We start from the raw sequence: 25136 nt of genomic DNA, 5'->3' as shown, positions 1-25136 counted from the left end.
AAAAACATCTGGGCTCGTCAGGGTCACCACTGTGGTGGTGTGAGCAGTGGGAGAAACACAGCCACCATGTTGAGGGTCATTAATGATTGTTTTTATTCATATTCAGGATGCCCCAATAAGGGCAGCAGGAGCTCAGTCATCTGGTACATTGTGACATCATAATCACTGCCCAGGGTGCACATTGGAAGGGATGCTGGAGTCAGAGAGAAACCTCTGACAATGCCATTTTCCCCATGGCTGCCCCACAAGCAGGGTCGGTTGGCCATGAGTATGTGCGTCTCTACAGTTACATCTTTAAATTCTTCTTGTAGTTTTTATTTTATTATTTTATTAGCAATTTTTTTTTTTCCTCTACCTTGTTTATCAATCTTTTTTAAAATGTTTTTCTGGGGAGGTTTGGTTTATCGTGACCACCCATTACTCCATCTGTGACCTCACCCCTCACATGAGGTAAGTTAATAATATATTCCACTGCACTGTAATGTATATGTGGATCACACAATAAATTGTGTTTTTATAATCACATGTAACCATAAAGGATGTCAAGACAATGAAACATTTATGAAATTGAAAGAGTGGTTGACTGACTGACTCTAATTCAAATCAAACTTATGACAAGTTCAAGAGTTTGTCTCTATTTTATTATTGTTGCCATTAGAAATCATTAGTAAACTGAAGTTGCATAAGTTTTCATAAATCTATGTTGATCCGCCCAGAGAAATCCAGAGCTGTTAACAGTGTGGGATATCCCTATGCATTTGATGGGATACCCAGCAGGAAGTGGCTGATAAAGGAGTTCACTAAACATCACACACTTGATCAACAGCAGTGAAATTTTAAGCAAAGTTGGATGCCCTCTGCCACTTCTGCCATTGAGATCCACAACCTGATGAAACTTCTTGAGAAGGTTTTTCAATTTTGTTGTAACCTTGGCTTTGTTCCATTCAAAGCCACAGTCCCTGAGTTGAGTGGCCAGTCTCTCAAAAATTGGGCCATCCTTCACTGTGTCTGTTACCAGGCAATTTACTTTATCTGGAACCCTGAGTGTGAGGAGCTCACAGATCTCATTATCACTCCAATTGGAAGATATAGTATGAGCTGAATTAATCCTGATTCTATCCATTGTTTCCTCATTGTTGAAGAGTTTGTTGGTGCTGTTAATGTTGCTAAACCTATAATTTCCCAAACTTACATCATTCATAAAAGATGTCATCACGATGTCATTAACCTTTCTCAATTTGACTTGGCAACACAGGTCGACCATTTTAGACTGGTCCCTCATCAATACGCTCTACTTATAATACTACCTACTCAGTCAGCCTTCGATGCATTCACACCGCGCTCGAAAGAAAGACAATACTCAGCTTGCAAGCAGTGTAAAATGGGTATTAGTGACATCTGGCTCCCATAGTTAAATGAAATTATGGATAGCTGGGATCCACGATCCATCACTCTATTAGCCCACTTGTCACAACCTGCCTATCTGAGGAAAAGCAGCATATTCCTATTCTCCGCACTCTCTCTGTTAACCAATCCTTAATCTATGCTTTATAGTACTCACAATTCTTTATTGAACAGATTGTTATGGAGATCTCATGGAAAGGCTTCTGCCCTGAACAGATTAGAACAAGTGGAGTGGGGTTGAGATCACACTGGAATTGGAAAATAGTGATGGTCATTTTAAAATATTGCTATATTCAGGGACAATCTAGTTCATTGACCAGAAAGGGGTAGTACTTGGCATGGTTCGGGATACCAACAACAGAGTTTTAGATGAGCTGGGTATATAGAAGATGCAGGTTCTGAATATTCTTCCAAGGCTGAGTACAGGGTTAATGGTCATTTATTTAAAAGTGTGGATGAACAGTGGGACCTTGGTTTCAAATCCATACATCCCTCAAGGTCACCATACAGGTTGATAGGATAGTTAAGAAGGCATGCTGGGATTCATTAATAGGAGGATTGGATTCAGGAGTAGAGAGATCATGTTGCAGCTTTACAAATCTTTGGGTATTGTGTTCAGTTCTAGTCATGTTATTAGGAAAGGTGTGGAAGTTGTGGAGAGAGGACAGAGGAAATTTACCAAGATGTTGCTGGGATTGGAAAACAAGCCTTATGAGGCAAGATTAGCAGTACTGGGACTTTTCACTTTGGAGCAAAGAAAGATGAGAGGAGATGATAGAGGTCTACAAGATTATGAGAGATGTAGGTGGACAGCCAGCACCTGTTTCCCAGGGCAGGATCAGCAAACACCAGAAGACCTACATATCATTAAAGGAGAGAAGTTTAGGAGAGACATCAAGGGTAGGTTTTTCACACAGAGAGTTGTGGGTTCCTGGAACTCCTTGCCAGAAAAGTGGTGGAAGCCAAAACATTGGGGGTATTTAAGAGACTCTCTTAGTCAGATACATGGATGAAAGAAAAATAGAGGGTTTTAGGGATAGGGAGGGTTGAGTACTATTTTTTTGCAAGGAATATATGAGTAAGCACAACATTAAGGGCTGAAAGCCTGTTATATTGTTCAGTGTTTTATGTTCTATGTTGCCATCAAACCTTCCCTATCCTCCACCCCACCCCCACCCCCTCAACTAACACGATCTGAAACATGGTAGCTGAGTATTTAACTTGGTGTGTTTCTGGAGCCCTATTAATGGGTAAATAGGCTGTTGTGTTTGTTTGCAACAAGAATGGCTCCATTTCAAAACATATTAATTGCTTGTGAAGCACTTTAAGAATAATTAAGTGCTATGCAAATGCAAGATATTTCTCAAGCCAGTAATTCCCTACACATGAGTGGATGTCTGGCATGCATGCACCATAGGCTATCAATTTTTCTCCCTTACACAATCAATTGTAAGAAATTCAGATTTAATGAATGGAATTTACACTAATCAACCAGCACTGTTTATGGTTAACATTTTCTTTGAACTGCTGCATGCACTGGACAGGGATCAGATTGAAACCCTGACAACATATACTAGCATTTTCCTTTATGGAGATAAATGGCAAACATTAGAATCAGGCCATTGCATCTCAACTCTAATCTCCATGCAGTATAGTCTGAAAACTAGCATTTGGATGTCAGTGTCTTTTTTCCATTGTAACTTCTTTTAACTGTGCTCCTAAACATGACTTCCATTTCCACAGCACCACTGATAGCACATGAAAGCATTTTTCAAGTAATTAGCTACTTGTAAACTGTTGCCAAAGCAGAGAATGTGGGAAACATGGGAGGCAATTTGGGTTCAACAACATTTCTCAAATATCAGTGGGATAATCATTAGATATCTGCTGACCAAAGGAATTAATAAAAGCAAGTTAGAGCTTGTGCTATGTCACGACATCGGCTGCAACATCATGACACAGCTAAAAGGGTGTGCACGATGGCCGAGGCAACAAGGAATGGCTGAACCCGATTGCGCCATCTTAATGTGGCTGTTCTGCCTCCTCAGCCATCACATATGGAGTCCATTCACCTGTATCAGCATGTGCGTCACCACACAACCCTCCTCCTGAACCGGCTTTAGCATCCTGTTGCTTTGGGTAGCTGCCCCCTGTCTCTTTGGCTACATGGTCACTACCAGTTAGCTGAGGTCCAAATGGACGGCTTTGAGTTTGTTCACCGTGAACAACTCCTCTTTGTCTCCAATGTCTAGAGTGAAAGTCTTTCCAAAATTGCATGTCCATGTATGGCCTTCATAGGGTTGTTAGAGGAGGGCTAGGTGGGGGCCGCGCTGAAAGAATACAAGGCTGTGGCCAAGTCTTTGAGGATGCATGCCAGTCATTTGCCATGGTGGGAGATGGGGTGCAAGTCCTGTAACAGCAGTCTCTTTCTGGTGCTCAAGTCCGGAGTCAGGGAGAACTCACCGGGTAGGGTCAGGGGTGCACTGTAGACCAGTTCCATGGAGGATGCCTGCAAGTCCTTCTGATGCCCGGCAGGACCCGGGTTGGCCTGTGGATGTAGGTGTGGTATGATGCAGTTTGGTGCCCAGAGTTGCAAGTTGTGTCCAGAGCGTGGATGTGAACATCAAGCATCAGACAAACAGCCCTAAAATGGTGTAGGTCAAGCTGAACTCAGCAGAAACAGGCTGGGGAAGAAGGGCATTCATATGCATAGATGTTCCCACACAGAATTGTTATTCATATAGATGACTCAGTGACAGCAAAAATAGCAGGAAAAATAGCACTCCTTTCCAGCCCTAATAAAGGAGTGTGCTTAACCTGCCACATTGTGTGTGGTGTTTCTTTGTAGTGATTGACTACATTGGTGACCCAATCTATACCTAGCAATGGAGAACGAAGCAGTAGTCAGCAGTGTCAGCCTGAAGCTCCCAACCTTCTGATCAGTTCAACTCAGTATGAAGTTTGACCAGGCGGATGCTCAGTTCCAGATCTGGGGCATCATAGCAGAGACCACCTTGAGACAACCGTGTGGTCAGTGCCCTGAATCTGCAGACTGCCGATAGAGTGGCCAACTTTATCCACTGGCCGCCATTGGAAGGCACTTACACTGCTTTCAAAGAGCTATTAACCGAGATGAGTTGACTTTCATGATGAGAGCGAGGAGCACATTTGCTCCACCTGGATGGGCTTGGAGACAAATCCCCGTCGACACTCATCAATAAGATGCTGGCATCATGTTCGAGCAGGCATTCCTTGAACAGATGCCTGAAGTCATCCAACTGCTCCTGGCAGATTCAGATTTCATCGACGCCCAGAAAATCGCAGCATGGGTAGACATTCTGTGGAAACCAAAACAGAAATGCTCGGTTACCGTGGGGCTCGTAAAGAAGTCCTGCAATCAGACCAGAGCAGTCCCAAGCAGGAACAGCAGATGAGAGGCAGGAGCGAGTCCAGCACAGATGGTGTTTCTACCACCGGAGATGGTGCACCGAGGCCCACTCATGCCCCTATGAATTCCATGGAATCGACAAGGCCAGCCGTCGTTAATGGCCATGACAATTGGCTACCAAGAGAGCATCCTGTACGTCTGGGACCACCTGTCTGGCAGACTCTTCCCGGTGGATACAGGAGCAGAGGTCAGCATGATACTCCCTACAGGGTTGGACACTAGGCGCAGGCTAGTGGGACCCATGTTGAAGGCTACCAACAACAGCAGTATACGGACCTATGGCACTCATAGGGCTGAGCTGCAGTTCAGGGGCAGTCATTTCTTGTGGGAGTTCATGCTGGCCACAGTGGACCAAAAACTCTTCGGAGTGGATTTCCTGCAAGCCCACAGCCTCTTAATGGACCTAGTGCTATGATGCAGTTTGGTGCCCAGAGTTGCAAGTTGTGTCCAGAGCGTGGATGTGAACTGTCACTGGTCATGTGTGTTGGTACTCTAAACATCTGGATCCAATTGGTCAGTAGGTCCCTGGCGCAGGAGTCAATCAAGGCGTCCTTGTTTGGAATGGCTTCCAGCCACTGCATTGGTGTGGTCGACTATCGTGAGGAGATAGTAGGCGTCCCTGCAGACCAGCAGCGGGCCCATAATGTCGACATGGACATGCACCCTAGTGGATAAGCGACTCCTCCACACCAAGACCTACCAGATCATTGCACTGAGGGGCACTAGGTTTCCTGCAATGCTCCTGGACTCCATCCACAACCCGGAGGATGAGTTCTCCAAGGTGCTAGTGGGAGTCCCAGCAAACCTTTCCCTTTAGTTCACAGTGAGGTGCCTTGACACAGTGTCAGACATTATATCCTGACCAATGGCCCACCTCTCACACAAGGGTGAGATGCCATACCCCGGAGAAGCTCCGACTGGCTAAGAAGGAATTCTGCAAGCTCAAGGAGTTGGGTGTTATTTAACAGGCAGACAACCCATGGGCCTCACCCTTGCATGTGATACCTAAAGCAACTGGTAGCTGGAGACCATGTGGCGACTATCACCTGCTCAACAAGGCCACCATCCTGGACCATTATCCCAAGTCACACATCCAAGATTTTGCAGCAATCCTGCATGGGGCAACAATATTCTCAAAAGTGGATCACCAGATTGTGGTACATTCTGATGACATCCCTAAGATGGTCATCATCACTCCATTTGGGCTGTTCGAGTTCCTGAGGATGCCATTCAGGCTAGAAAAATGCGGCACTGACGTTCCAGCAAAAGATGGACACAGTTGGCCAAGACCTGGATGACATTTTTAACTACCTCGACAATATCCTTGTGGCAAGTAGAATCCGACAGGAACACCTTCAGCATATCAGAAATCTCTGTAGTCATCTGCAGGAGTTCAGCCTCACCATCAACCTGGCCAAATGCCAGTTTGGCGTGAATACCATCGACTTCCTGGGCCACAGGATTACAAAGGATAGGGTCACTCCACTGCCCGACAAGGTAGAGGCCATCCACAGCTTCCCGAAGCCCAGTACAACTAAAGGTCTGCAGGGGCTCATGGGGATGATAAACTTTTTTCGCTGGTTTATCCTAGCAGCTGCTCGAGCGATGCAACCTCTGTTCATCCTGTTGTCTGGGAAGGAGAAGGACCTGACCTGGGAAAACGAATCCGTGTGTGCGATGTGGAAACAAAATAAGTCCTGGCTGAAGCTACACTCCTGACCCACCCCAGACCAGATGCATCACAGTCAATGCCTCAGGAAAAGCGATTGGTGGAGTCCTGGAGCAGCAGATAGAAAGAAGTTGGTACCCACTAGCTTCATTCAGCAATCATCTGTAGCCCCTGAACTAAAGAACAATGCTTTTGAAAGAGAACTGCTGGTGCTGTTCTTAGCCATCCGCCACTTCTCGTACTTCCTTGAGGGAAGGGCTTTCATGGACGACAAATCACTGACTTTCACCCTTGCTAATATCTCCAATCCCTGGTCTGCCCACCAATAGAGACACTCATCTTACATCTCAGAAACACCACTGATGCCCAGCACATCTCAAGCAAAGACAACATGGTTGTGGATGCCTTGTCAAGACACAGCATCCACTCCCTGGTTAATGGTCTGGACTTCAGCAGCAGGAAGATGATGTCCTGCAGTAAGGACCACTGTCACAGGCCTTCAGCTTCAGTTGGCACAGGCACTACCACTCTCCTGTGTGACAAGGCATTCGGGCAGGTTTGACTTATTGTCCCAACAGCATGGAGACTCCATGCATTGGCTGGCACACCCATCCTTCAGGACTACAATCTGGCTGGTGGCCAGCAAGTATGTGTTGCATGGATTGCAGAAACAAGTCCAGGGGTGGGCCAAGGCATGTACACAGTGCCAAACAGCCAAACACACCAATGTCCCCATACAGCCTTTCAAGCCAACGGAACATAGGTTTGACCATATTTACATGGACATAGGGGAACCCTTGCCAGTCTCTCAGGGTTTATGCTATCTGTTCTACTGCTTCACCCGGTGGCCAGAAGCAATCCCCCAGCTGAAACATCCACCAGGTCCTGTGGCAAAGTATTCCTCTCAACCTGGATTACAAGATTCAGACTGCCACAGCATATTGCTTCTGACCGAGGCACACATTTCACCTGCAGTTTGTGAACTGATATTGCCAACCTGTGGGACACTCAGCTACACCATACAATGGCATACCACCCACAAGCCAATGGCATGGTGGAGAATTTCCACAGGAACCTCGAGACTGCCCTCATGATCAAATTTAGGGGCCACAAGTGGATGGACGAGCTACCAGGGGAACTATTGGGCATCAAACTGTGCCAAAAGAAGACCTCCACTCATCCTCTTTTGAACTCATCTATGGAGCCCCACTCACTGTTCCTGGGATTTTGTTCCACAGGCTAGAGGACAGCAGGAGGAGACAACCACCTTCCTGGACAACATGCGTGAAAAGATCAGTAACCTGGTTCTAATCCCACCCTCCAAACATGGACAAGCCAAGTCAAACATCCCCAAAGAACTCAATGAATGTGAGTACATGTTTGTACACAGAGGACACCACCGTTCACCACTGCAAATGCCATCAAAGGTCCCCTTCAAATCATCCAAAACAACGGAGCCATCTTTGAGCTGGACATCAGTGGTAAACCAAAGGCCTTCATTACAGATAGATTCAAGCCAGCCCATATATACCCAGCAGAACCCATGGAGACACCAACACCTTGGCACAGAGGCAGACCTTTAATGACTTTGGGGATTATACCTACGGGGTCATGCGGATATCGGGCTGGCAATTCGTGTGGCAGCGGACAGACAGAGATCACTAAAGCAATTCCCAGGACAACGAACTGGCAAGGATAGAAGCTGAGGCCGCATCAGTCCAACAACCCTAAAATGGCGTAGGTCAAGCTGCCCAGCAAACTCAGCAGAAACTGGTTGGGAAAGAAGGGCATTCATATGCATGGATATTTCCACCCACTCTCTTCTCTTTCTTCTTCTCTTTGGCTTGGCTTTGCTGATGAAGATTTATGGAGGGGTATGTCCTCGTCAGCTGCAGGCTCGTTGATGACTGACAAGTCCGATGCAGGATAGGCAGGTACGATTGCAGCGGTTGCAAGGGAAAATTGGTTGGTTGGGGTTGGGTGTTTGGTTTTTCCTCCTTTGTCTTTTGTCAGTGAGGTGGGCTCTACGGTTTTCTTCAAAGGAAAACTGAGGCGCCAAGATGCACGGTTGAAGGCGATATCAGCCCACTGGCGGTGGTCAATGTGGCAGGAACCAAGAGATTTCTTTAGGCAGTCCTTGTACCTCTTCTTTGGTGCACCTCTGTCGTGGTGGCCAGTGGAGAGCTTGGGAAGGCGATGGTCCTCCATTCTGGAGACATGACCCACCCAGCGCAGTTGGGTCTTCAGCAGCATGGATTCAATGCTGTGGACTCTGCCAGCTCAAGTACTTCGATGTTGGTCATGATGAGGATGGAGTGGAGACAGCGCTGATGGAAGTGTTCTAGGAGCCATAGGTGATGCTGGTAGAGGACCCATGATTCGGAGCCGAACAGGAGCGTGCGTATGACAACAGCTCTGTACATGCTGATCTTTGTGTGTTTCTTCAGGTGGTTGTTTTTCCAGACTCTTTTGTGTAGTCTTCCAAAGGTGTTATTTGCCTTGGCGAGTCTGTTGTCTATCCCTTTGTCGATCCTTGCATCAGATGAAATGGTGCAGCCGAGGTAGGTAAACTGGTTGACTGTTTTGAGTTCTGTGTGCCTGCTGGAGATGTGGGGGGGCTGGTGATCATGGTGGGGAGCTGGCTGATGGAGGACCTCAGTTTTCTTCAGGCTGACTTCCAGGCCAAACATTTTGGCAGCTTCCGGAAAACAGAACGTCATGCGCTGGAGAGCTAGCTCTGAATGGGCAACTAAAATGGCATCATCTGCAAAGAGTAGTTCACAGACAAGTTGCTCGTGTCTTGATGTGAGCTTGCAGGCGCCTCAGATTGAAGAGACTGCCATCCGTGCGGTACTGGATGTAAACAGCGTCTTCATTGTTGAGGTCTTTCATGGCTTGTTTCAGCATCATGCTGAAGAAGATAGTAAAGAGGGTTGGTGCGAGGATGCAACCTTGCTTCATGCTGTTGTCAATGGTGAAGGGTTCAGAGAGGTCATTGCTGGATCTGACCCGACCTTGTTGGTTTTCATGCAGTTGGATAACCATGTTGAGGGACTTTGGGGGCATCCGAGGCACTCTAGTATTTCCTGCTCACAGTGTTAAAGGCTTTGGTGAGGTCAACAAAGGTGATGTAGAATCCTTTGTTTTGTTCTCTGCACTTTTCTTGGAGCTGTCTGAGGGCAAAGACCATGTCAGTAGTTCCTCTGTTTGCGCGAAAGCCACGCTATGATTCTGGGAGGACATTTTTGGCAACACTAGGTATTAGTCTATTAAGGAGAATCCTAGTGAAGATTTTGCCTGCAATGGAGAGCAGCGTGATTCCCCTGTAGTTTGAGCAATCTGATTTCTTGTCTTTGTTTTTGTACAGGGTGATGATGATGGCATCACGAAGGACCTGAGGCAGCTTTTGTTGTTCATATGGCTGACTCAGTCAATCAGCAAAAATGGCAGGAACTTGAACAGTATAAAAGCAGCCTTTCCAGCCCTAATAAAGGAGTAAGCTTAATCTGCAACACTGTGTTTCTTTTATTTCGGTAGCAGTCAGCTACAAATGGGTGCACAAGGTCATGGACCATTTTAAAGGCCTGAGGTCTCCATTGTTGTGGCACTACCGGTCGCAGTGCGCCCATGGAGAGGTCGTACAGGAGCATGTCAGCATTGTCCACCAGCTTGAGGTCCTCAAGATGGAGGCCAGTGATAGCTGTCTGCTTCTGTCTCCTCATCCCCTTTTTTAGCCTGAGGTAACAGAGTAGGCCAGATTGGGGGCTAGGTTCTGGATGTTGGGGTGTGAGAGCATGTTGGCCATGACATTGTCTTTGTCCCGAGGAATGCAGTGCCCACTGCGGCTAAGGTGAATCTCCAGCAGAACTTGTTGCTTCCCAGCTGGATGTGCATGTTACAGTTGCTGAAAGTCTGGATGTTGGTGCTGTGACTGCCCGCATCATGGAGCCTCATTTCCAGGTGTGGGTCTCCAGTGAGGTTGGAGATATGATGCTGAGTTTGGTGCCTGCGTCGACCAGGAACCATCATCCACTCACCTTGTCTATGTTAAGAAGGTGGTGTTGTTGTGGCCAGCCATTGCAGCCATTAATGGCTGCTGGCCTGGTCATTTTCTAGAAACAAGCAGGGCTGTCTGCCTTTGTGTGTCTGGGCTCTCCAATGCTGATAATAGAAGCACCAGGTGTTGTTTGGAGTCTCCGTATTTCTGCAGGGGTACGGTTGTAGCCGGCTGAAACTGGGGTGTGTCACCTGTTTCTGGTAACGTCATTCTTGCACTTCATCCGCTTGGGCCGTGACCTTATGTAGGACCGAGAAATCTTCATCCGCCAAAAAAGCTGGATGTTATCTGGCATTTATTTGAGCAAGGCCTACTGAAACATGAGGCATGGCCTGTGGCCTTCTGCCAGGGTAAGCATCTTGTTCTTGAGGGTATACAATGTCCTATCTCCCAGGCTATACAGGTGAATGAGCTGGCGGCGCACTGGCATCTGAACAAATCAAACGTGCTGAGGAGGAGCTGTTTGAGTGCTAGATATTTACACTCCTCCGGGGGGGGGGGGGGGGTCATGTGTTAGATCGTCCACTCTGATGGCAGTTTCCTGGTTGAAAGTGCTGATGACATGGTAGAACATGGTCAAGTCAGAGTTGATCAGCCAGAGGTGAAACTGCATTTCCACTTGCCCGAACCATGTGCTCAGATGAAGCACACAGAAGGGCAGTAGCTTCATAGCAACTGCGTTCACTGTTGCAGCATCTATGATGAAGAATCCAGAATCATCTGAGCTCGTTGGGTTCACCAATTTTAGCAGTAGCTACAAAGAATGAAATCGGAAAGAACCACACGCTGAAGTGACTTTCAGTTTAATCTGTTTATTTGAAAGCTCACATGCTCCTCTTTAAGGGTGAGCTCATTACACGTCTTTATGTCGACTGCAACGTCATGATGCAGCTGAAAGGGTCTGCATGATGGCCGAGGCTACGAGGAATCCCAAAACCTGCTGGTGCCACCTTAACGCGGCTGCTCCGCAACCGTGGTTGTCATATATGGAGCTTGTACACCTGTGTCGCGATGTGTGCCACCACAATGCCATATTTGCAGGTCTTTGTGTAAAAATATCCAAAACTTTGCAACCCTCTCCGAGGAGTAATGCTTCCTCAAGCTCATCTTTAGCCTAAGACTTTACCCAATTTTAACTTCTCACCACATGAAACCTCCTGTCAATTTCACACAAACCTTTTATGATTCAATGAATCACCTCTCATTCCTCTAAACTTCATATTTTATTCAAAAATAAACTTTATTGTCAATGAATGATTTTTCTGGTTCACCCTGAGATTCTTTATGGCAGCTCCATTATCTTTTTGAACATCAATATTTGAAAATTTCACAGTATGAGGAAGGTATTCTGTTCCCTGGCCTTGCTCTCACTGTTGACAATGTTACATTTGTTCCCATTATACACACCTTGCCATTTCTTAACTCATCATTTTAGCCTATCTGTGTCCCTGTCCAAGTACTTTGTGTTCTCCTCATAATGCATGTCCCTCTTTGCTTTTAATATTGTCAGCAAACATAGATATATTTCATTCTAACTTCATCTAAGTTGAAACTTCAGGTTTGATCCCTGAGGCATCCCACTAGTAACAGCTTACCAACTTGAAAATGACTTATTTATCCCATAATCTCTTTTTTCTTCTGTAACTTAATCTCCTATCCATAGTAACATGTTATCCTCAACTCCATGAGCACTTAACGTGTGCAACTGCCTTTCACTCAGCAATTGAATGCTTTCTCAAAATACATTTATACTCATTTGTTGGCTTTTCTTTGTTCATTCTATTAGTTATATCTTTAAAGAACAGCAATATATTTGATAAACATTATTTCTCTTTCATAAAATCACATTGACACTGTCTAATTATGTTGTGTGTTTTAAAGTGATCTGATCATTTCAATGCTGATAGGTTCTGCTAATGTGAGGATGACTGATTGGTCATACTCTGAATTCATTCCCATTTCAGTTAAATTGTTTACCTTCTCTAATCTTCATAAAACTCTGAATATGTGGAATTTTGTAAAATGACAAACAATGCATTTACAATCTCAACAATTCCCCTTTTTGGAATGGTGGGATGCAGCCATAAGTAGTTAAATATGAAAGTCTGCATTTGCTGTGATTGTAGTAGAAACACAGAAATGGTAGAGGAACTCAGCCAGTGTCAATAGGAGGTAATGATATATAAGGGACATTTCAGGCCTGAGCCTTTCTTCGTGGTGTATGAGTAGAAAGGAGAAATGGAAAAATATGTTAATTGGAAATGTATGGGACATGGGAGAGAGGAACGGTGAGAATTGACTTGGGGGGAGGGTTGTTTTTGGTTTTGTGGAAACAGAGCTGGTGGAATGGGGAAAGGAGACAGGGAAAAGCAAAGAGAGAGAGAGTTGTATAATGGATGGGGATAGTTATTGAAAATATGGTTGAATGCTGTGGTAAAATGGATTTAACTGGGCAATTTTCTAGGTTGAAGACCCAGGTACAGGACTATTTGAAAGTGCTGAGCTGAATAACCCTGGTCAAAATCTACCCCGGTCCCATATCTACCTCAGAGGTGGTCAGGGAACTCAGGTGTCCTCCTCTGCCTAATTTACTCTGGAACTTTAAACAGAAAGGGAACAGAAAGAACACAGGGAACATGTCACCACCACACATCACTCACCATGTCATTGCAGGGGGGGGGGGGAATCCCTCTTTAATTACCAGGTTGGCAATTTAATGGTAGGTTAGGCTGCTAATTGAAAGTTGCAAGAAATAATCTCATCCGGATCCCAGGAAGGCCGACGAAATGCTACAATTTGAAAGCTTCTAATGTCACCAAAACTGATTGTTAACTTCAGTAAAGGAAAGCCAAATGTGTAGAATCAAGTGATCACTGAGGGATCAGAGATGAAGAAGGTAAGCACATTTAGGTTCTTGGGTTCTCAGAGGATCTTTCCTGAACACAACACATCAAAGGCATCATGAAGAAAGAAAATCAGTGCCTTTACATCAAAAGAGTTTGTGGAGGTTTTGTATGACACCAGAAACCCCAGCAAATTTCTACAGGTGTAATAAAAACTAAGCTAACTGGCTGCATCATGGTTTAGAATGGGGGCACCAATAATCCTGACCAAAAAGCCCTCCAAAAGGTAGTGTTCAGGAAATCACAGGAAAAATCCACCCCACTATTGAGTATGTCTACAGGGTATGCTGCCGTTGATGGTCAGGAGGAATCATCAAAAGCCCACACCATCCAGCACACACTCTGTTCTCACTGCTGCCATCAGGAAAAAGGTATAGGTCCCATATGACTCGCACCAGCAGGTTCAGGAAGAATTGTTACCCCTCCACCATCAGACTCCTCAACAACAAACTCAATCAGGGACTTATTTAAGAACTCTTACTTGTACACTTTATTGATTTTATTTTGTTCTCTCTGTATTGCACAGTCAGTTTGTTTATATTAATTATCTGTTTACAGTACTTTTAGATGTTTACATGTTTACGCAGTGTACAATTAATTTTTTTCAATACCAGTTAGTGGTAATTCTGCTGTGCCCACAGGGAAAAGGAATCTTAGGGTTATATGTAATGTCATGTATGTACACTGTCAATAAATCTGAAATCTGAGAGAAAAAGAGACATAGGGAAAGATGACAGGAAAGGGCTTAGGTGCAAGATCAATCTCATTAATTTTCTGGTATGATTTCTCAAATTTTTGCTCTGCTTTCAGTATCTGCTACAATGAAGATAGATAAAAAGTGCAAAATGAACTACAAGAGGAACTCTCAAACCAGGTAGCATCGATTGGAGGGAAATAGACAATTGATATCCCAATGACAGTTGAGATCCTTCATTTGGACTGAAAATGTAGAGGGGAGAAGGTCAATATACATATTTGGCAGATGCTAATGGGTGGGAGAGGGAAAAAGAAGAATAGAGACAAAGCCACCGAGACAGAGGTGCACCAAAGAAGAGGTACAAGGACTGCTTAAAGAAATCTCTTGGTGCCTGCCACATTGACCACCGCCAGTGGGCTGATATCGCCTCCAACCGTGCATCTTGGCGCCTCACAGTTCAGCGGGCAGCAACTTCCTTTGAAGAAGACCGCAGAGCCCACCTCACTGACAAAAGACAAAGGAGGAAAAACCCAACACCCAACCCCAACCCACCAATTTTCCCTTGCAACTGCTGCAACCATGCCTGCCTGTCCTGCATTGGACTTGTCAGTCACCAACGAGCCTGCAGCAGACGTGGACATACCCCTCCATAAATCCTCATCTGCGAAGCCAAGCCAAAGAAGAATAGAACCAGGTCAGGGATGATGGGAAGATTGGAATCAGGTTGGGGATGGAATAGGAAAGGTGAATCAGGGAGAAGAATATTTATGAAGTTGATGGGCTGTGGGTAATGGGTTGGATAGTGGGGAGAAATGGAAAGGTGAACAAAGGGAGACCTGTATGGGTGAGAATGGGAAAGGAACACAGAGATCTTGGATATCTGAAAACTTAAAAATTCAAGGTACATAATATTGTGTTGAGGCTACTTAGGTGTAATATCAGGTATTATTTTTCTAGTTTGCATTTAACCTTACTGTGGGAGAGGAAAAGGCTGAGAGCAGAGAAGACAGTGATATGCATCTGGAGGATCAAGATATCCATTGCAGATAGAGAGCAGGTTCTCTGTGTATTCCAGATGATTATCCAACAGGTCAGACAGGAAACTGCTCCAAACAAAGCATAATCCATGTGCTTGCTCCTGGAGGATCATCTGACAAGGTAGGCAAGTCAGAAGTTACCTCATCTGCCAATCAAGGCTTAGTCTGTCCACAGGGGAGCACACATACCTTCCTATTGTCTTTTATAGCACACACCTTCCCACTGGTTCACCTAATTATCTTGCCTATTTTGGGCACACCTGAGCAGGCCCCTTCAGCTGACTGCTGCATTAAGTCCAACACATGGAGCTTCCTCTTCCTCTTTTCTCTGAGCATCCAACCCTAGCTCCAACTCCAGATGTTGAGTCATGGGCAATGCTGAAGAGACTATTACTATTGTTAGGTGTGCACCTGTTAAAGGGTTGGTGCATGCCTGAGAGACTTGTAATTACTCTTATCTACTGTTGTCTCCGCTCCATCCTCAACATCCATTGGAGCGCTCACACCCCTAACGTCGAGGTACTCGAGATGGCAGAGGTCGACAGCATCGAGTCCACGCTGCTGAAGATCCAGCTGCGCTGGATGGGTCACGTCTCCAGAATGGAGGACCATCGCCTTCCCAAGATCGTATTATATGGCGAGCTCTCCACTGGCCACCGTGACAGAGGTGCACCAAAGAAAAGGTACAAGGACTGCCTAAAGAAATCTCTTGGTGCCTGCCACATTGACCACCGCCAGTGGGCTGATAACGCCTCAAACCGTGCATCTTGGCGCCTCACAGTTTGGCGGGCAGCAGCCTCCTTTGAAGAAGACCGCAGAGCCCACCTCACTGACAAAAGGCAAAGGAGGAAAAACCCAACACCCAACCCCAACCAACCAATTTTCCCTTGCAACCGCTGCAATCGTGTCTGCCTGTCCCGCATCGGACTGGTCAGCCACAAACGAGCCTGCAGCTGACGTGGACTTTTTACCCCCTCCATAAATCTTCGTCCGCGAAGCCAAGCCAAAGAGAAGACTGTAGTGCCATGTTTGCTGGTTATCTAGGGATGGTAGGTACTATTTTAGACCGTATTTTATATATTATAGCATATATTAGTTCTTAGATGAGTTTTCTGCATGTGAATTGTGTGAGATCTGTGTGTGTGAGAGAAAGAGATCTGTATGTGTGTGTGCGTGCGTGTGTGTTGTGTGTGTGTGTGTGTGTGTGTGTGTGTGTGTGTGTGTGTACATATATATATATTTATTTTCTTTCTTTGGCTTGGCTTCGCGGACGAAGATTTATGGAGGGGGTAAAAAGTCCACGTCAGCTGCAGGCTCGTTTGTGGCTGACCAGTCCGATGCGGGACAGGCAGACACGATTGCAGCGGTTGCAAGGGAAAATTGGTTGGTTGGGGTTGGGTGTTGGGTTTTTCCTCCTTTGCCTTTTGTCAGTGAGGTGGGCTCTGCGGTCTTCTTCAAAGGAGGCTGCTGCCCGCCAAACTGTGAGGCGCCAAGATGCACGGTTTGAGGCGTTATCAGCCCACTGGCGGTGGTCAATGTGGCAGGCACCAAGAGATTTCTTTAGGCAGTCCTTGTACCTTTTCTTTGGTGCACCTCTGTCACGGTGGCCAGTGGAGAGCTCGCCATATAATACGATCTTGGGAAGGCGGATGGTCCTCCATTCTGGAGACGTGACCCATCCAGCGCAGCTGGATCTTCAGCAGCGTGGACTCGATGCTGTCGACCTCTGCCATCTCGAGTACCTCGACGTTAGGGGTGTGAGCGCTCCAATGGATGTTGAGGATGGAGCGGAGACAACGCTGGTGGAAGCGTTCTAGGAGCCGTAGGTGGTGCCGGTAGAGGACCCATGATTCGGAGCCGAACAGGAGTGTGGGTATGACAACGGCTCTGTATACGCTTATCTATATCTATATATATCTATATATTTCTATATCTATATTTATATATATATAAATATATATATATATTTATATCTATATCTATATCTATATTAATGTATATATAGATTGGTTTTGCAGATTTATAAGCAGTGAATGATATAAACAAGTTTGGAGAAAATGCAAGTGACTCTCTCCCTCATCTGGAAGGGTTAGTTACGCCTCAGAATGGTGGTGAGAGAAGGTGAAGGTACCAATGTTGCATCTCCTACAGTTATAGAGGAGAATGCCACAGGATGGGAAGGGGTGGGTGGGAAGGGAAGAACAGATCAGGGAGTCACAGAGAGTGTGGTTCTTGTGGAAAGCAGAAAGGTGTGATTGGTGGTGGGATCTTGTTGGAGCTTGTTAAAATGTGAATCATTATATGCTGGATGGGAAGGCTAGTTGGGTGAAAGCAGAGAACCAAAGAACTTTACTTTGTTGTCTGAGCAAAGGTGTTGGAAACGGCAGGCATGTATGTGAGCACACCATCAACTGCAGCAGAGAGAAAGCCATATTTTCTGAAGTAGGAGGACATTTCAGGTTTCAATTTTTGTATTTCTTATGAGTTTACATTCAGATTCTATTCTCTATCTGCTGCTTTCTTTTCATTTGAATACCATTATATATGGGCAGATCATCATTCATTATTTTTTCAATCAAATGTCTCTTTACTTAATGCTTTAAAAATTTGCTTTTCCATACTTATCCACTGTCATACACTTTCATCTAATTTAGACAACCTGCTCCTTGTAATATTGTAAGTATATTTATTTAAATTTAACACTCCAATTTCAGACACTCCCAAAATGAATGTAAAGTTGCATCATATTACAATAACTCTTCCTAAGATGTTCCAATATAAAATTTGAAATTAATAATCTTGTATCATTACAATTGAGCAAATCTTGAAAAGCTTTTTCTGTGAAACTGCATAACATTTCCTAAACTTTGCCAATTGCTCTTCCCAGATTATGTTCCCATGATTACTCCCTTAATGTGGATGTATTACTTTTTATCTGATAGACTGTTAAACGGCATAGCAAAGGTTAAGAAACTGAAAACTACCCTTAACCAGTATTTTCTGACTCTTGGCACCTCCATCTTAACTCTTTTGTTTATTGTCATTAACATATGTCATGTAATTTGTTGTTTTGTGATAGGCATATGGTGCAGGACAAAATTTACTTTAAAAGTACAATTATGTAAATACAATATTATTTTTCAAAAAATTAGTGCATAAAAGGTGAAAAGTGTGGTAGTGTCTATAGGTTCTTTGTCTGGTCAGGAATCTGATGGCAGAGGGGAGAAGCTGTTTCTGTAACAGTGAGTGTGTCTTTAGGGTCCTATATCTCCACCCTGATGATGGCAATAATGAGAAGGCCATGGCATGGGTGGTGATTTCTAATTTTCTAAGGTAAAACAATTCTTTTTGGTGTTAGAATATCATCCTTGTTATCAAAACTAACTAACTCTTTTACATTCTACCTCTTCCCAAAACAAATTGGATTGAATTACATTGTATTGTTTATCATTGTTACATTTCATAAAACAAATCTCATATCTTTTAGCAGCTGTCTGTGGGGAGTTGGTGCGTTCTCCTCATGTCTGCGTGCGTTTCATCCAGGGGCTTCGGTTTCCTCCCACTGTTCAAAAAAGTACCTTAGTGTACTTGAAGACCTTGGCCATTTGGCAGTGCCCATTCACTGATGTGTTTTTGCAAGACTTGGCAAATGAAATGCATTGAATTCGCCCATTGTTATTGAATGAAGATCTACCGGGACCAATGCCTGAAGAGGGCGCACAAAATCAGTGAACTGGTGGGGACTCGAAAGGCCAACATGGCCTTTTTCTGCTCCGTTAATGGTTATATGGTTATATGGTTATACGTACCAAAGTACAATATTTTGAGTGTGATCCAGGCAATCGAATCATACTTAAATACAGATCAGATTTCAGATTTATTTCAGGTACAACAGGTAATGCAAAATAAAACCAAAGCAGGGTTACTAAATTCTGAAATGCATAAACTTCAGGCATGCTAAAGCATTTAGTTTACCATTATGGATAGCTTACAACCACATTTCTGTGGTGGGTTTTAGACAAATCCTGGTTATCTTCATTTGTGTCACCAATAGGTTTCTTGCCAGGAGTGATTCATACATTCAAATAGAGATGTTATTAATTTACTTGTTTCCATTTCTCCCTACTTTGACCTTATTTTCTGGTACACTATTACTGTGATATACTCTTGTCTCTCATTTGCAATGGTGTCATGTTATCTTTTGTGTTCACCTATGCAGGGATCTATTTTAAGATGATGGCTTTCCAAAGTGCAGTATGACGACTGATTGGAGTGTAAGATTTTAAGCTTCAGTCTCTGGTTCAGCTTTCTAGTTCAGATACAATTGTGCTACCCTTTAGACAGCATTAGATTATGAGCAAACAATCAGATGTTGGTGGAACTCAGCAGATCAGGCAGCATCCAAGAGTAGAAATGGCCAATCAACTTTTTGCATCAGGACCCTTCATCGAGAATAAAGTTAAAAGGGGTGAATTTTTCATTTGAAGGGAGAAAGAAGCTGGGAGCAGGCCAAGAGGTGGTAAATTATTGGAAGGGTGAAAGCACCAGAACAGCCATTCTCAACTGGGACCTGACACTCCCTTTGGGGCACAACACATTTAAGTAAAAGCCTTGTTTTCTTTCCACCCCGTGTAACATTTGTTTTTTGCTTTTTGCATAGTTGGTAGGAGAGAAGAATGGAAGAAATCAAAACTTGACTGCTTCACAGGAAAGGGGGCCCATAAACATCAGAGTCCTGGTTGCTATAGTCAAAAAAACTTTGAGAATGGCTGCTACACTAGATTATAGTTCTGCAGGTACTCCAGAATGTGCCTTGAGGCAATACAATCAAGGCAATAAGTCCCATTTTCAACATAAGATAAATGTCACAACCAAATTATTTTTAAATTAAAAATTTTTTTTAGACATACAGCATGATATTAGGCCATTTTGGCCCACGAGTATGTGCTACCCAATTTACACCCCATTAACTTACACCACCAGTACATTTTTCAACAATGGGAAGAAACCATAACTCTTGGGGAAATCCCCTAATATACACTTTAAGATACAATTTAAGATCCACCAACAATTTTATATAAATAAATTTACTTCAATCTGCCATTAGTCAGAAAAAGGAATATAAAAGAATAGACATATAAATAAATTTAGTTTTTTTTCTTTTCTTTCACTTTCTCGCATTTATTTGAGAGTGAAGAGGGGCAGCTAGGTTGGCATAGCAGTTAGCACAATGTTTTTACAGGGGTTCAAATCCTGTGCTGTCTGTAAGGAGTTTATATGTTCTCCCTGTGTCTGCATGGGTTTCCTCTGGGGGCTCAGCTTTCCTCCCATCCTTCAAAATGTACTGACGGTGTAAATCAATTGGGGATGAAAGGGCCTATTGTCATACTGTATGTCTAAATTTTAAAATAATTACCTGTGTGGCTTCAACAAGTAAGAATTTTCGTGACCCTGTCTTCTTTGGCTTGGCTTCGCGGACGAAGATTTATGGAGGGGGTAAAAAGTCCACGTCAGCTGCAGGCTCGTTTGTGGCTGACCAGTCCGATGCGGGACAGGCAGACACGATTGCAGCGGTTGCAAGGGAAAATTGGTTGGTTGGGGTTGGGTGTTGGGTTTTTCCTCCTTTGCCTTTTGTCAGTGAGGTGGGCTCTGCGGTCTTCTTCAAAGGAGGCTGCTGCCCGCCAAACTGTGAGGCGCCAAGATGCACGGTTTGAGGCGTTATCAGCCCACTGGCGGTGGTCAATGTGGCAGGCACCAAGAGATTTCTTTAGGCAGTCCTTGTACCTTTTCTTTGGTGCACCTCTGTCACGGTGGCCAGTGGAGAGCTTGCCATATAATACGATCTTGGGAAGGCGATGGTCCTCCATTCTGGAGACGTGACCCATCCAGCGCAGCTGGATCTTCAGCAGCGTGGACTCGATGCTGTCGACCTCTGCCATCTCGAGTACCTCGACGTTAGGGGTGTGAGCGCTCCAATGGATGTTGAGGATGGAGCGGAGACAACGCTGGTGGAAGCGTTCTAGGAGCCACATTTACTTCATCCCTAACGTCGAAGTACTCGAGATGGCAGAGGTCGACAGCATCGAGTCCATGCTGCTGAAGATCCAGCTGCGCTGGATGGGTCACGTCTCCAGAATGGAGGACCATCGCCTTCCCAAGATCGTGTTATATGGCGAGCTCTCCACTGGCCACCGTGACAGTGGTGCACCAAAGAAAAGGTACAAGGACTGCCTAAAGAAATCTCTTGGTGCCTGCCACATTGACCACCGCCAGTGGGCTGATAACGCCTCAAACCGTGCATCTTGGCGCCTCACAGTTTGGCGGGCAGCAACCTCCTTTGAAGAAGACCCCAGAGCCCACTTCACTGACAAAAGGCAAAGGAGGAAAACCCAACACCCAACCCCAACCAACCAATTTTCCCCTGCAACCGCTGAAATCGTGTCTGCCTGTCCCGCATCGGACTTGTCAGCCACAAACGAGCCTGCAGCTGACGTGGACTTTTTACCCCCTCCATAAATCTTCGTCCGCGAAGCCAAGCCAAAGAAGAAGAAGAAAGATGGCAATAAACTCCCAAATGTGTACTCATAGATTATTACTCCTGAAACATTCTGGTGTGCTTTACAATCAACAAGTTACTTTTTTGAATTAAGGTTCCAGTTGTAATGTATCCTTCAGGTATTTGACGAAACTCAAAACTGAGTCTCATTATATGGCTTATGTTAACTGCTACTTCAGGCCTATACAAACCATATAACTTCAATGGTACATGAGATATCAGTAGAAAAGAGACCAAAAACATTTGCCATTACCTTTTGTTCTGCTAATCTGGAACTTCAATGAGTACATTTACACAAAGCACTCAAGGCACTTTAGTTTAAAGGCTTAGTCTAACTAATATGGTTTTAAAGAATACTCTTAACTCTCTGTATATGAAACACAAAAATATAATTTTAGATTGTTTTTGTATGGTCTGTTTCTTTGACCAATGTAGATGTAGGATAGCCTGGATCCAAGAGCCATTTTTCTTGCCTTGGGTTGCAGAGAGAAAAACCACTGTAAAGAAGCTGATGCTGTTTCGTCTGGCTGAAACAAGACTATCGCAAGTAATCTCAGTCGTTACCTCCAGGTAGGTATCAAGTGATTGGACAATCAACTGACTTGGAGACGAGCTCAATGCTTCAGAAATCAGGTCAGATCTATTTTAAGAATCCAAAGACTCATTTTGAAAGAGGTTACTTTCAAAAAACACACCACTGTGGGAGAACAATGCATTAGAATGTCAGGCGAGATTGGATATAAGTGGTACAGAATTTGTAACCTTCTCGCTCAGAGGCAGGAGTGCTTCCAGCTGACATTTAGCTTGATTAAAGATGATGACACAGTGGAGTGCAGTTTGACTTTCCTTCTTGTACTGCAAATTTATTTTTAGTCTTCCTCAGCCTCGTAGGTTCCTTATGGCTTCTGACTGCTACCAGGCACCCTGAGCTAGCCATTCCAGCTTGTCAAAGATCAGATTAATTAACACAGACTAGGAGTCAACCTCGGGGCCTTGATTATCTGCAAATTTCAGTTTCATGTTGGAATACGGATTTAATCTACATGTCCTTCACAGCAGAGTGTATTCAAACATTTCAATAGTGACCATCTCAGCAACAAAAAAAATCACATCTTTTTTCTGACCATCTAAAAAAATTCACAGCCCATCACCACCTCAGAGATCATCCACAGTACATTTAATCATGAGTTAGAAAGTGGTGTAGTTAAACCTTATGCCAGAAAACTAAGTATAAAAAAGCCCAAAGTATTGCGGAGCACCGCAATGTTAGATATGCCATTTGTCAGATAAGCAGTTAATCAGAGGCTCTGAATGCTGTGACTTTAATGGGTTAATGAATAGGACATTGCCGCAGTGGTTTTGCAAGTCCAGCCTGTTTACTTACCGTGCTTCCAGTATGTTGTCTAAACTCACTTTAAAAAACTGGATATTTAGAGTTCGTATGTGATCAACCAATGCCAATATGTCAGACATTCTTCAGACCTGTAAAATCATGCAAAATGTTACATGGTACCATTTTTGCTTCTGGGAGCTTGGTCTGAATGAATTGACTGTTATGATTCTCATATGATAGTGACTAACCATCTTCAATCACATCACAGGCAGCCCAGAGATCATTAAAGACACCATGAAGTTGCAAGTCATTTTTAATGTCCACCACAGTCTCTGCTACTTTATCAGACTGAACAAGCCAGAGAGAGGACATGCATTGATATCATTAATATTTATTGCAAGTAATTTTGAGTTTATGTGTTTTCATAGAGAGGACAATATTCATTGAAGGAATATTTGTTGAAGGAAACAAAAGTCAAGCTTGGGAACAATTGGGAATTGGCAATTTGTTGACATTACCTGTTTTGCATTCCATCTGAGGACAAAATTACAGATGAATTCCCATGAATCCATGTTACTCATGTACAACAACCAAAGTCAGGGGAAAATTCAAAATAAAAGTTTATTCTCTTTATTTTGGATCCTATTTTCAATATTGTCATAATGCATCTTAGGAGATGGCAAATGCAGAAACCTGGAGTAAAAAACAATCTGCTGGAGGAACTCAATGAGTCAACAGCATCTGTGGGGGGAGGATGTGCTGATGTTTCAGGGCAAGACTGCATCAGGAATGAGAGTGAAGGAGGTGAGAAGGAGTGGTGAAATAATTATTGTTGGCATCAAGATGGAAGTTTAATGAAGTTAATTTGGAGGAGATAATGATTAGTCTGAATCAATGGTTTTCAACCTTTTTTTCTCCACTCACATACTGCTAGTATGTACCATAGGTGCTATGTGATTGGTAAGGGATTGCTCAACCTGTTATGTGGGTGGAAAAAAAAGTGTGAAAACCACAGTTTTAATCGTACCTACCATAAATATTTGTGTATAATGCAAAAAAAAATTTCCCCCTCAAAAATAGGGGGGGGGGGTCACATTATACACAAGAGTAATATTTAAATTTTTTTTTATTTCTGGAGGCGAGAGGGCAAGCGGTAGTCGGCAGCGAGACGGGTTGGCGGGCAAGTGGTAGTTGGAAGCATGACTCAGGTGTGCAGGTGAGTGGTAGTTGGCTGCTTGACTTGGGTGGCTGGGTGAGAGGGTGAGCGGAGAGATGGCAGCACAACTTGGGCGGCCGGGTGAGCAGGTGAGTGGAGAGATGCCAACGTGACTCAGGCGGGTGAAGGGAGGGGAGGTTGTACTATACACAGGGGTAAAATTTTTCTCTCTTTTTCCCCTCAAAAATGGGGAAGGCCACATTATACACAGGTCGCATTATACACTAATATTTACGGTAATTGACTCATTACGCACACGGTTTCATAAATGGACCAACGACAACTTTTGTCATTTTGTCAACAATTGGGGCCAGAGCAATAATTCTCAACCTTCCCAGTCACATACCTCCTTAATCTTTTACTAATCACAGAGCACCGATGGCATAGGGATTACTTATAGTCGTATGTAAGAGGAAAGAAAAAGGTTGAAAACCATTGGTCTGAATCATTCATCTTGAGCTGAGAATGAACGTCCACCAATAGAAATAATGTAACTGGTTCATTGCTTTAAAAAGGTTTCACACTTTTAGCCTCCACTCCTTGAGCTTGAACCTTAAAAGTGCAGATTACCTTTTTCTGGGTTAATTCCTCAGCTGTTTTTTCTTCCCTATTTAATTGAAGAAATTGAGGCCGATTTTCACATTCCAAATTCAAATTAATTCTACATGGTCTTGGTACTTAACTGAACAAATTTCTTCTTTTGCTTCACAGTAGCACACATTCTGCTTTCATGAACTAAGCTGACATTGCCTTTCAAGGAGTTGATACCTTGTTTTATAATATTATTGATGGCTGGAACAAATTGTGATGAATAAT

General features: G+C 44.1%; 1 long non-coding RNA gene across 3 annotated transcripts; it reads left to right on the top strand.

Annotated features, from left to right (window-relative positions):
- Nucleotides 1–203: 203 nt before the first annotated feature.
- On the top strand, nucleotides 204–23737 carry LOC138750136 (uncharacterized). Of its 3 annotated transcripts, none has more exons than XR_011349099.1 (6): nucleotides 204–450; nucleotides 14292–14355; nucleotides 15136–15336; nucleotides 19435–19489; nucleotides 22257–22341; nucleotides 23533–23737. It is a non-coding gene; the product is annotated as an uncharacterized lncRNA (long non-coding RNA). The 3 variants fall into 3 exon arrangements; XR_011349098.1 differs by having other exon boundaries at nucleotides 23373–23737; XR_011349100.1 differs by lacking the exon at nucleotides 19435–19489 and having other exon boundaries at nucleotides 23373–23737.
- Nucleotides 23738–25136: the final 1399 nt, after the last annotated feature.

The sequence above is a fragment of the Narcine bancroftii genome (genome assembly GCF_036971445.1).
Source record: "Narcine bancroftii isolate sNarBan1 chromosome 12 unlocalized genomic scaffold, sNarBan1.hap1 SUPER_12_unloc_2, whole genome shotgun sequence".
NCBI lineage: Eukaryota > Metazoa > Chordata > Chondrichthyes > Torpediniformes > Narcinidae > Narcine > Narcine bancroftii.
The sequence above is the reverse complement of the archived record's forward strand: the minus strand, read 5'-3'. Positions and strand labels throughout refer to the sequence as shown.